At 47.5% G+C, this 12,912-nt stretch overlaps 1 pseudogene; it reads left to right on the top strand.

The window, feature by feature from the left end:
- The first annotated feature begins 1,686 nt into the window (after positions 1-1,686).
- On the top strand, positions 1,687-6,985 carry LOC149333554 (uncharacterized; annotated as a pseudogene).
- Positions 6,986-12,912: the final 5,927 nt, after the last annotated feature.

Genomic DNA, 12,912 nt, shown 5'->3' with positions numbered 1-12,912 from the left:
TATACTTACTGTGCAAATCCTCTACTTCCCGCGTTAAGTGTTCAATAGAATTTGCCTGTTCACTAAACAATTTGTCGAGAGCGTCGATCTGGGCTATAACTTAATCGAGTTTACCGCTTATATCCCCTATGATTTCTTCGTGCTTAGCGATCTTAGTTTCAATGGTATCTAACTTAGCCATAATAGCTGCCTGACCGCTTTGTAAACTCTGGAGCAGTTTCACCTGACATTCACTAAGAGGGCCAGGATTGAGCTCAATATCTTCGGAAAGTAGCAGTAGGAGCGCCAGGTACAACACCCGATTCACAATCAGGCGATACTGCAGGTAACATACAAGGTTTTGTTCTCGTCTGCTTCGACAAACAGAAGCACTTGGCATGGCTGGAGCCGGCAATGCATACAGAGGTTCTCGTACTACTATAAGATAACGATAACTAACCTGCATATGCAGCAGTAGCATGAGGCGCATGTCGGCAAGCGCGCCGGCTCCAAATCCCACGTAGCCAAAGCGCAGTGGGTTTACGTAGGCTTGGTTGTAGTCACGTGGCTCCTGTTGCGAGAAGAAGATTGGTGGGTCGCAGACAATCGAATCAGTGGCTGCGTGAAGCTTGGAAACGTTGACAACTGGCGATCCGCATTTGTCGATGGTGGTCGACACGGCGCTCGCCTTCCAACCATGCGCGGCCGATGCAAAGGGCTCGATGAGGCAAGAGGACACCACCTCTCCGGTCGGGCCGAGCATTGCCGAGGTTGCGAACATAAAAAAGACCTGCATATGCAACAGTAGCGTGAGGCACATGTCGGCAAGCGAGCCGGCTTTTTCACTGTCACGTGCAGACAAAAATACTGCTTTTAGTTCCATGCCTACGAATCTTTATCTGCGAAGGCTTTCAGTTTGTGAAAACAAAGGCAGTACGAATGAGGAACCCTTACGGATCAGAAACTGCACATTGAAACGCAGGAAGAATGAGAGAGTGGGTGTGAGCTGCGTCGTCATTACAGAAATTCAGTCGTCAATCGGTCGTCAGGCTGCTGCAATCAGGTTAGTTGCTACATACCGACCTAACTTCTTGGAGGAGAAAGTTCTTTAGGATAGAAATGAATGTCTTCCGATCCGCAACCTTAGCTTAGAGTGCAGTTACCAATACCAACTGAAGAAAGTGTCAGAAGAAGTGAGTTTTTCCTCCACCAGATTTTCCTCCATTAGTTTTTCCTCCACCTCCACCAGATGTCGCGTTGTGGTGACGGCAGTCCAGCGGTCAGGAAGACACCAACAAGACTTGCAAACGAAGCTCTTTATTTGGGCTGACTTGAGTCCGCAAAAGAACTGAATCACTCGGTGGCGGCGTGAGCCACACACGTGTTCGTCAGTCGTCGAACTACGAATACCCGCCGCTCGCGGCATCGCTCAGTTTAAAGCCAGCAAGGAAACTTCGAGATGACAGGTCGAGATCATCTACAGTGATCTAAAAAAACGTAGAAGCAGCTCTTCATGGCTGTGATCCATCGAGATTCGTCCGGTCGCTTCTCGCTCCACGAACAAAAATAACACCCCTTTCCGGCGGCCTTCAGCGCGAACGAACGGACACTACAATGATACGTGGCAGTATTTTATAATTGGGAGAACCATTACGAGCTCTTTTGATTGAACGAATTGACGCAGTTCAAGACGGGTATACCCTTGAAATGCTTCCATCACTTTCAGCGGCTAAAGGCACAAAAGGGAGCATTCACGCAGGCGACAGCTTCTGTAAAATTTACTTCCACAAATTTGAGAGAAGTACGTCACGTGTATGGCACGATAAAGCTTCGGTATTTCCAAGAGGCACAGAAGACCTATCATACGCATTACATAAAAAGGTTGTACTGGGAAGCACTTAACGTATTACCTTTTATTCCTGTTCTTTCATGCCGGTTCCCAGAAAAAGCAAGCAAATCGACAAGTCTCCAAGGAGCCAAGTCAAACGCTAACTGTTTTCACCCGCATACGGCCGATGTGGATTTGCCGCTGTACAATTTCAGCTACTTTTACTTTCTCAATTCCAAACGAAACACCAGTTCTCATAATGTTTTCAATCCGTACTTTACTTTCGAGCGCCTAAAGGTGGAGGATGCAGCCTTGAAGCCGGAAGATGATAATCCATCAAGCTCATTTTTCATCGGTAAACCTTCTCTTTAATCCCTTACATTTTATGGAACGAGTTATGGATTGGCCGCCGCGGTGGCTCACTGATTATGGTGCTCGGCTGCTGACTCGAAAGACGCGGGTTCGATCCCGGCCGCGGCGATTGAATTTCTTTGGAGGAGAAATTCTAGAGGCCCGTGTACTGTGGGATGTCAGTGCACGTTAAAGAACCCCAGGTGGTCGAAATTTCCGGAGCCCTCCATTACGGCGTCTCTCATAGACTTAGTCGCTTTGGGATGTTAAACCCCATAAAACCAAACCAACGAGTTATGGATTATACCTGTACTCGAAGACATCAGTTTGAAAATGTGTTCACTCAGGGCGATGTATGGCTCACCATTTTTCTGCCTCAGCCATCTTAGACACTCGAACTGTACAACAACGAACTGACCGCCCTCTCCGCTGAAAACTTTGAGGGACTGCGCAGACTGCAAAAGCTCAATCTAACAAAAAAACTGATCCTCATTAACACTCCTGCTCCTGTTTTTTCTCCATTACTTAGCCTAGACATCCTGGATTTGGGGGAGAACAAAGTTCACATCTTCTTTCCCCACATTTTTATTAGTCCGAATGTGAGCACCGTGTTGCTGTCATCTAACTTGATTTGAAACTGGTCACAGCCTATCTTTTCCTGTATGGCAAGGCTGGAAACTCTACAGCTGGATAGTAACAAGATTAGAACTTTTTAACGACACTGTGTAGAAGGACGTTGCGGTTTCATTGCGATAAAAATTTGCAATAACCCTTGGGACTGCACAAACTGCCGCACTAGAAATGCGGAGCATCTTCTGCTCCGACAGGAAAGGCGAGTTTGTTGCGACAAATGCGTCGTTTATAGTGGTGAAATAGGCCCGCTGGGAAACACCGCCTTCAAGAGAGTTCTTCCAAGCTGGGAAGCATGCCGTCTCCCAAACTATTACGTAGTCGTCAGGATGCCTGTTATTGTTTTTCTTGTGGGCTCGGTGATGGGCTACGCCCTCTACGTGTACAGATGGTACATTCGTTATTTCGCCCTACTTCTGCGCGTCAAGGTCCAAGGATATCGGCGAGTGAAATCCAGTGAACGGTTTCTCTGGTGCGCGTTCATTTTGTACCATAACTCGGACGCGGACTGGGTTTGCGACTACGCGCTACCCACGCTGGAGTCCTCCGCCCTACGATTTTGCGTCTGCCTTTGCAAGCGCGATTTCACTGCCGGCATGCACATTGTAGAAAATGTGTATTTTGCATAGCGCACAGTCGAAAATCACTATTTATTTATTCAAGTTACTCACAGGCTTCTTTACATTGGAGCATTGTGTGAGTGGGGCAGTACATTGAAGTTAGAGAACAGCGCAAAAAAAAACACAAAAGAACAAAAAAAAAACCGACAGAAGAAAAACGTTATACAATAGTTAGCAGGAGGCACTCAGTAGAATACAAATAAAGTAATACAACACACAATAATTACAAGTTTCAAAATGTGCTGAGCCGAGAGTTCTGCACTAGTCGCAGGTGCGCATTCCAACCGACCCTTGCGCAGCACCGGCGTTTCGAGCTGAACCGGGAAAATCAGATGGCGCACATCGTACGTGAAGATATCGGAGAATCCGAAATGCTCTCTGCTGAAGTACTTGACCAAAACCAGAACTTATGTTCAAGTCCCCGCCACGGAGTCTGATGTCAGTGCGAAAAAATTAGGGGGCACTTTGTCTAACGTGCGTAGAGAAAGCGTTTTCCGCACCACTTTACTGCCTCTCTGGCACTGGTGACGTCACCACTGGATGACGTCGCACATAATTAATCACTAATTACTAAGTAATGACAAATTACTAATTAATGGTGTTGTAGCGCTGCTAGGGAGTCCACGGAACGCCACCACCCATCGGCGCGATGCCTTTTTCCTTTGAACGCAACGCCTTTTGAAGAAAGGAAATGGCGCAGTAATTCTGTATCATCTCGGTGGGCACCTCAACCGCACCGTACAGGAAGGGAGGAAGTGGGAGTGAAAGAAGGAAGAGAAAGGGGGGGCCGTAATGAAGAAAGTAAAAATTGTATTTGAGGAAAGGAATTTACGCAGTAATTGTCACATATCTCGGTGGGCACCCCTCAAAAGCGAGACACCTCTGCTGACAGCCTTATGTCGACTACGATGAGGCCATTAAAGGCCTTCGCCGTAATACTTTTTTTTGGCTGCAAGTGCGAGCTGGTTTAAGTAAGTGAAACGTTCACGCTCACACAGTGTTGGGATTTGAAGGCGCGGGCTCCTTTCGCAAGCCATGCACCCTACGAAGCCGCGCACCAGACCGGTGAATCGCTTGTACCCATTCCACGAAACCGGTGGGTAATCGGTGGCAGTGGGAGTCGAACTCACCACCTCCTGAAACCTAGGCGGGCGCCCTACCACGAGGATACGGCTGCGGTGGAGCTGGTTTAGAATTGTGACTGAATCGATCGGCCACAGTGCACTGCAGGTGAGATGAATGAATTTTCCTTTATACAGTCTAGCTTTTTTAGGAGCATTAAACCATTTCCAAGGGGGACTATATTATTTGCATTGAAAGGTTGGCATCATTTCTAGTGCCTCCTTTATAGTGCCTGAGTGCCTGAGTGGTGTTTCTAAGCCTGCCGCCTTCATTAGCTGAAAATCGCGCCGAAATGGATTGAGTGGGGCTCCAGATCTCAGCCTATTATGGTCATCATCCCAGAGCTTCTTTTGAAGCACAATTTCAGATAAACAGCGCTCTTGTTTTTGGAAGCCTTGTGTGGTTTTCTGACGGCTCGATTGTCATTACCACCTGCAAGAATTTTCTCCCGCAGTTTATTCGAGGTCGTGAAAAAAGTGTCATTAGGCGCTTATTCTTGGCATATTTAGGTGCAGGTTGTGGCCCCTCTCACAAACAGCCAACTCCAGCTTTCTTGGACATCCCATCAAATTATTAGGCAAGGGTGGAATTTTGTAAGATAATGTTGTGAACATATTGCGGTCAATCTTTGTAGTGTTTGTTTATTCATTCTTTGAAGCTGCCGGCACGCCGCTTTATCGCTTTGTTTGTGATGCAAGACGAGACCAGATTTTTCTCGATTGATCGCATCCAGGCGAAGCCGCTTCTACATTGTTCCAGAATGTTCTAGTAACTTTGAACGCTTTGTCTCGAAAGTTCGCTGTCAGCTTTAAATTCAGCACGGCCGAGGGCGGCGGGAATTCTGTTCGACGACCGGCGAGCTCACCTGTCGCTTCATTCAGTTCTTTGAGGGCGCAAGTCAGCCCAAATAAAGAGTTCCGTTTAGAAGCCATTGCAGCTGTTTTTCTGCTCGCCGGACAGCAGTAACCTCTACGTGACAATATATTAATTGGAATGGACTAACGTTCCCATGAGTAACAACAAAATCTTGTGTTTAAAGTTTCACCTTCACTGGCACCGAGTAGTCAAGACTGCTATAGAAAGGCAATCGAGAGCGTTTCAGACAATAAATAGCAGAAAATTACTTGAGTCCCAAGGAGCAAAATGCAGAAATATTGATTCCCATTGCGCAGTCTTACCATGCGCTAAAAAAACGGCGTTTAAAAACAATTTCTTGCGAAAATCGTTCGGTTGCGCAAAATTTCAGCTTACGCAATATTCGTATTTTACCGCACACACTACCTACGCTTCTCCACCTGCTGATACGGCTCGTTCGCAGACTTAAATTTCTGTTAAAAAGCTATAAGCCCATGTGAGGAAGCTTCACTAGAGACTAAACGATTTCTTGTTTTGCAGAGTAAGAGAGAAAGAGACAAAGAGGAAGAGGGAAGGCAGGGTTCTTCAACCATAAGAATGTGCTGGCTGGTTATCCTGCACTGGAGACAGTGATGAAGGGTTTAAAAAAAGGAAAGGGAAAAGGGGCGAGGAGTATAGTCCGAGTTTGTTACTGAAGCCATTTGCTATCAGGAAGCAAAACAGGGCCGGGTAGGTATTGGGGACATACACCGCCGAGGTGGCTCAGTGGTTATGGGGCTCGGCTGCTGGACCGAAAGACGCGGGCTCGATCCCGGCCGCGGCGGCTGAATTTCGATGGAGGCGAAATTCCAGAGCCCCGTATACTGTGCGATTTCAGTGCACGTTAAAGAACCCCAGGTAGTCGAACTTTCCGAAGCTCTTCATTACGGCGTCCCTCATAGCCTGAGTCGCTTTGGGACGTTAAACCCTAAGAAAACAAAACAAACAATTGGGGAAATTAGACTTCTGTGGCCACAGTCTGAGGATCTTAACCTCTGTTAAAGGGCGAGCACACGAGAACACGTTGTATCGCGTTGCGATAACACGTGCGCCAGCCTCAGCTGCGTCACTTGTGCCACTCGGCACAAGGCGCGCCCTATATCATTTCCCTCGCCAGTCGGGCTGGCCAGAGCCTATATAACCGAGCATAGAATAAAAGCTGCGGCATTCGCCTTCCTGATGTCTGCTCGTCATTGCACCACTCACGGAACTTTACATGGTGTCAGAAGTGGGATCCGAACCCACGCCCACATTCGTGGACCAGAAAGGATGTCAGGCGCTTCTTGGTATTCAGGCAGCTGAACCGCTCGGGACAATTTCCCGAAATGTGAATTCGGTGATAAAGAACAGATCCGAGAAACTGCTTGAAGAATACAGCGACATTTTTCAAGGCACCGGGTGCGTACACCGCCAATACAGGATGGTGCTCCGTGAAGGTTCCGTCCCAACCGTTCAAGCCGCTCGGCGTGTATCCGTGGCACTGCTGGAGCGCCTGCGCCACGAGCTGCAACGAATGGAAGAGGTTGGCATCGTAATAAAGGTCAACGAGTCGACGGACTGATGAGCCCTTTAGTGATTGTTAAAAAGAAAGACGGACAGCTAAGGCTATGCATGGATCCGAGAAAGATTAATGCGTGCCTAAAGAGAGAGCATTACGAGAGGCCGCGGAGGGAAGACATGCAAGGAGAATTGGCAGGCGCGAAAGTTTTCAGCCGTCTAGACGCAAAACATGGCTTCCATCAAATCCTTCTTGACGATAAGACTTCGCTCATTTGCACTTTCGGAACACCATTTGGAAGGTATCATTTCTTGAGGCTACCATTTGGCATCTCTCGGCCTCCGGTCTTTCAGAAGATACTTTGTGAAATCTTCGAGTCTCTGCCTGGCGCACGTCTTATCGTAACGCGATACACACGTCACAAAGCGAATGATGGAAATTTTATTGTTTTACTTCGCACAACGTGTATTGTGTATCTTCAGCAGGTTAGTGCAAATTTTTTTATGCTGCGGTTCAGTTTCATTGTGCATCGACGTGGGCCGCAAAACAAAATATCTCCTTCCACACATGACTAAGTGAGTGGTTTGAAAACTGTGTATTTCGATGCATCAACACTAATTCTGATGAAAACCTGCAAAAGGAACAAAAATAACTAAAGCAGCCAATGCACGTTTGTAGAACATCTTCTCTACGGCCGAAACATGATACGACAGTTTGCCGCCAGAATCCCCCGACTCCACTTCGTTGTTGACGCATGGAAATGAATCCCGAATGCCACCGAAGAGCTGCAATTTAAATCTTTTCTTGAATGCACGGCTTTCGTATGTTTCATATTACGTGTTCTGTATTTTTTTCTGCTTTGTGTTGCACTGCTGTATTGTTGCTGTGTTGTAATTTTGTTGCTATAATTTTGCTTTTTGTGAACTCGCCTTTCCTGCTTGGACCTAACCATGGTCTGCAGTATGTACATAAATAAATAAAAATAAAAAGCCACAATCACGGGAAGCGCTTGCGACAAAGCCCAACCTTTCAACGCTCATTCGGTTTTCACGTTTGTAAAACTAATTTCTTTAATTCGTATCAATTCTACAACGTAGTATACGTCCGGCTGCTTCTCATTCAGCGATCAAAAAGAAACCCTACTCTTCGGCGCAAAGTTTTCCGACACAGAACAGTTTCGAAGGAAGATGTGTGTCCCATTCATTGCTTCGGTTCAATAGCACAAGAAGCGTTTTTGTTAAAAGCTGGCATGGTCCATCATGTTTCAAGGAGCGAGGTTGTTTTAGCACTTTTTTTCAGCTATCGCTGCTCGGCAAAACCACTGCACGCCTGGGAAGTAAAGATACAAATGTCAGCAAGCCTGTACACACTTTTTACTCTACAAAACTCAAAGTAATCACTGTATTTCTCTCTATTTTTCCGCGTAATTTCAGCCATAAAACAAATTATTTTTACCTTGAAAATTGCCGTTTGCATGCGGTGCTCATAGAAGTCTTTCGCCTCCCTTGTAAACAATCTCATGACTCTTCTTCTGAACTCGTTATGGGTGAAAGGTTTTCCAGCCAGATGGTTCTTCAGGTAACCGAGTGAGTGCAAATAACTGGAGGCCAGGTCCGGGATATCCGCGCCATGCCCCAAAATCTTCTATGTGATTTTTTTAAGAAGAAGTGAGGTGGTTGCGTACTCGGTATGGGCCCGATTGCTGTCACGGCACAACTAAAGAACGATCCCTTACGTTTGCATCAAAGGCAGTGTCGTAACTGCTCCAAGGTTTCTTAATATGCAGAGCTAATATAACTATGCTTAGAATAATAAAGTTTAAATTAGTAAAGTCTGCCTCATCGTTATACGCCTATCCGATCGCATCCATGATGTGGGATATACAAATATCCTTCATCGCCCCCGCGCCGAGTCACGCGACGACAGCGCGCGCCGCCGGGCAAGGTTAGAGGGGGTACCCGGCCACTCTCCTCCCTCCCAGCTCGGACGTGACGTCACCCCTACGCTCTGGCGTCTTAGGGACGGGGTGAACGACTCCTCTTGAAGGTAACCGGTTGCCCAAGGCGGGTGCAGTGTCGTAGGGGTTTAAGGAGAGCTCGCGCGGGAACGAAGGCTCTCCAAGCTCTCTTCTCGCCGCGGTGTTACTGCTGTTTTGCCTCGCCGACGCCCTTCCTGCCCGCCTCCCAGATTATCCAACGCCGGTCGACGACGACCTGGTAAGCTGCTGAACCATATATTATCGGGTAGAACATTCTTCCGCAGTGTGCTTCGCCTTGCGCTAGGTTAATAGACGGTTTCCTAGCGTACTCTGTTCGTTGCCTACTTCGTCCGAACCCGCCGTGGCTGTGACTTTGCGCCACGGGTTGGGGACACGAGAACGCCCGCGCATAGCTGGCACGGAAGCTCGCCTTCCCGGCTGGCTGGACGCGAGTGACCCCATAATCTATGAATGGGCATAGGTCATCAGCGACAACAGTCGGCATCCAACTCTTTTTTGCGTCATGAACATCGGCTGGACTTAAGTGGAATTCACTGTAGCACTTCCTCACATTCTGTTAATTCTTATCATGATCAGAAACAGCACATGTCAGACTGTGAATGGTCGTTGATAATTCTTCTTTTGCATGCATGTGAAGAGGTCATCACAAATTGCACGCCAAATTTGTCGAGAAACAGTGCAGATAATTGTAAAGTGTGCTTGCCACCAATTTGTCATTTCTGCCCGGCAATAGAAATTTGAAAGAAATGAGCGCGAAATAATCCTAGAAAAAAAAACTAGGACGGTGTCAAAAACGAGGCGGGAAAAATTCTCTGAAAGTGAATTTCTTTCTCGCATGAAATTCGCTAGCATTTATGGCCGCTTCTAAAAGGGAGGGCATTCGAAGGTGTTGTTTATTGTTTCAAATTGTCTATTAAAAACAAATTAAAGACGTCTTTTACTGCATTCTTCCTCGTGAAAATTTCTATACGCGGGATAGATCTGTCGCTATGTGAACAGAACATTGACTGATCAAGTCAATAACTCCAGGATTCATGCTGGTTACCCAAAGGCAGTCTGCAGTGTTCAGGAAAGAGTGGAGCATAAGGCGGCAAGGAGAGGAGCACTATATTTTAAAGCGATAGCGTTAAGGGCCCCGTGTCGCAGAACAGCCGGTGTCGGCGTCGGCGGAATTTGCCGTGAGCGAAAAACCCCAGAAGCACTGATAATTAAAACCGAGTGGGAAATTGGTCGGCTTGCGGAATCGAACCAGGGCCTCCGGAGTGCGAGACGAGCAGGCTAACCAGTCCGCCCTGCCTGCTCGATGGTATGGAATGAACAAAGGCACGTCTAGTAAATACGGTGTTGTCTTGGGTGCTTTAGAGTTATGTACTGTGTTGAATATTAGGAATTATAAGGATGGAAATTATAGAAGTCGCAGTTAAGCGAGTAGCAAAGCACGTTTCCGCTACTTTTCCTCTTCGCTTGTCGCTCACGCAGCACCATCAGGTGGCGCCGACTAAAATGACTCCCTCGACCTCGTTCTCGCAATGTACGCCACTGCCCCAACAGATAGCGCTCGACGGCAGCGCCTCCCATTCATCTCGTTCGGGCGCAGTGGGGCCGTGCGGGGGCGCAAAAATCACGCGGTGAGCGGCGAACAACGGAGGGCACATTCGAGGCGCATTCATCACGAAGCTTGCGGCTTGCTGCCCGTTCGTTCGGCAGAGAAGGTATGCTGGCGTTTTTGACCTTGGGTTTGTCGAGAGCGACGTGCCGACGAAGTACGACGTATCTTAGTTATTTGTCGAAGAAAACATACACTCGCCAGGGTTCAAAGAAAAATAATGCCCACGTTCCGTCGTGCAAACTTCGGCAACGACTCTTGCGAGTCAAGGATCCTCTTGACCTCGATATCTTCCCGGGTGTGGTCTACAAGATCCCCTGCCGTGATTGTGGCGCCTCCTATATCGGAGAAACAGGAAAATTCAAGACAAGGCTCAAGCAGCACCAAAATGACGTCGCCAAAGGAAAATCTAGCTCAAACGCTTTAGCGCAACATCATCAAGAAACTGGCCATACCATCGACTGGGACGCAGCACGTGTAATTGCAAAGGAAAAATCATTACAAAAACGCCTTCTCATAGAATCATTGTGCATTCAATCCACGCCAAACTCGATTAACCGGACCCGTGGCAATCTCCCAGAGATATACCTGCGCACCCTTTAAAAAATCGCCCATATATAGCTCTCCTGCCCGTTCTTCGCTTCTTTGTGATCAAGGCACCCGTACGGGCGCCGAAACGTCAATTCTTATTATTTTTCTTTGAACCTTGGCGAGTGTATGTTTTCTTCGACAAATAACTATGAATTTTCCTCGCCAGACGGGATTCCGTCGAACCCTAGACTTCATTACGACGTATCTTGAGTCCCGCGCGTTTCGGCAAGGCGCCTGGAGGCGCTTCTACGGGGTTCACCGCTCCCCGCGTCGGTTTCACCGTACTTACTCTCAGAAGTATCAGGTTCAGGGAAGGGCCAATTCGCATAAAGGGGCATTCATGCAATAACGCTATTTTGTCATACCCTTAAGTCGGAGCTCAAGTACCTCCTCCGAATTATTTGTTCATGCCACCACCAAACTTCTGAACATGCAGCGAAACTAACAATATATTCAGCGGACATTACTCACCGCATGCCCCTTAAAATTTCACTTAAAACAGCGGCCGAGGGACAGCACACAGCAGAGACGCGACACAAGGCAAACAACTGATGTTTATTTGGGCGCACAGAATATATAGTCGAAAAAGTTTGGTTTGGTTTTTTGGGGTTTAACGTTCCCAAGCGACTCAGGCTATGAGGAACGCCGTAGTGAAGGGTTTCGGAAATTTAGACCATCGGGGGTTCCTTAACGTGCACTGACATCGCGCAGTGCACGGACCTCTAGAATTTCGCCTTCATTGAATTTCGTGTTTCGGGTCAGTAGCGCCGTAACCACTAAGCCACCTCGGCAGGGCGTATATAGTCGTAAAGGGGGGAGGTAAAGGGAAGAAGGCAAGAAAATAAAAATATTGCGGAGTCCCGATGAAACAGAAGTGGTCAACGTCACCGGATAAAAACAAAGTAACAATGACAAAACCCGTGAAAAAAACGGGAGGTATAAAGCGCCAATCCGGATGAATTATTAGAAGTGATAGAACTAAAACCGAAGTAATAAAACACGAGGATAACAAAATGGCGAAGAAAGAACAACAAAATAAACATAGAAAGCGGGGCGCAACAAGAACCATCCTGTGTCATAAGTGGAGCGTTAAAATTTATAAAAATGTCCAAAGCATCTTTTTCTTCACTTTCGATGAGGGCTGCGGATTCGGTACTGACGCAGGATTCCCTGTTGTAGTCCGTCTCAATAGTTTCCAGTGCTTCACGCATTAACCGCTCGCTCTTTTTTGGCCAAGAGCGTAGACTCGCGCAGCTGTGACACATCCGGTTGGTTGGCAATGCTTGCAGTGGTGGGCCAAATGTCTTCCGAGACATTGCTGTCGAATCTTGCGTGCTCCATCGCGCGTCAGTTGTAGCATCTCCGCGTATGTCCAGTGTACAAAGAAAGCAAAGTCAGTCTGTCGGTGGGTTAACCACATTACCAACGAGAAGGGTAGCGGTGTTTGCAGGGTACAGCGCGAACAATATTCTGTGACTTGCCGAGAAAAAATGCTTTACAGCCTCAAATTGTCCCGCGGTGAACTTAAGAGGGCTGGACTAGGGGCTGCCTCAATGTCAGGTTATAGGAGCACTCGAGAACTTCGCAAGAGAACAATGCGCCATGAACGCCTGCAAACCACTCCAAAAGTTTGAACTGCAACAAGCAGCAGTCAGAAGAAAAGAAACGTGTACCGACTAGATATAAGGATCGAATATGAAGCCGCCGCGGCGGCTAAGTGGACATGGTGCTCGACTGCTGACCCCAATGACGCGGTTTAATTCCCAGCGGGGTTAGTCGCTTTTTGATGCAGGC

The sequence above is a fragment of the Amblyomma mixtum genome, chromosome 8 (assembly GCF_055824585.1).
Source record: "Amblyomma mixtum isolate Tamu chromosome 8, ASM5582458v1, whole genome shotgun sequence".
NCBI lineage: Eukaryota > Metazoa > Arthropoda > Arachnida > Ixodida > Ixodidae > Amblyomma > Amblyomma mixtum.
Note: the sequence above shows the minus strand (reverse complement) of the source record. Positions and strands in the feature narration are given on the sequence as shown.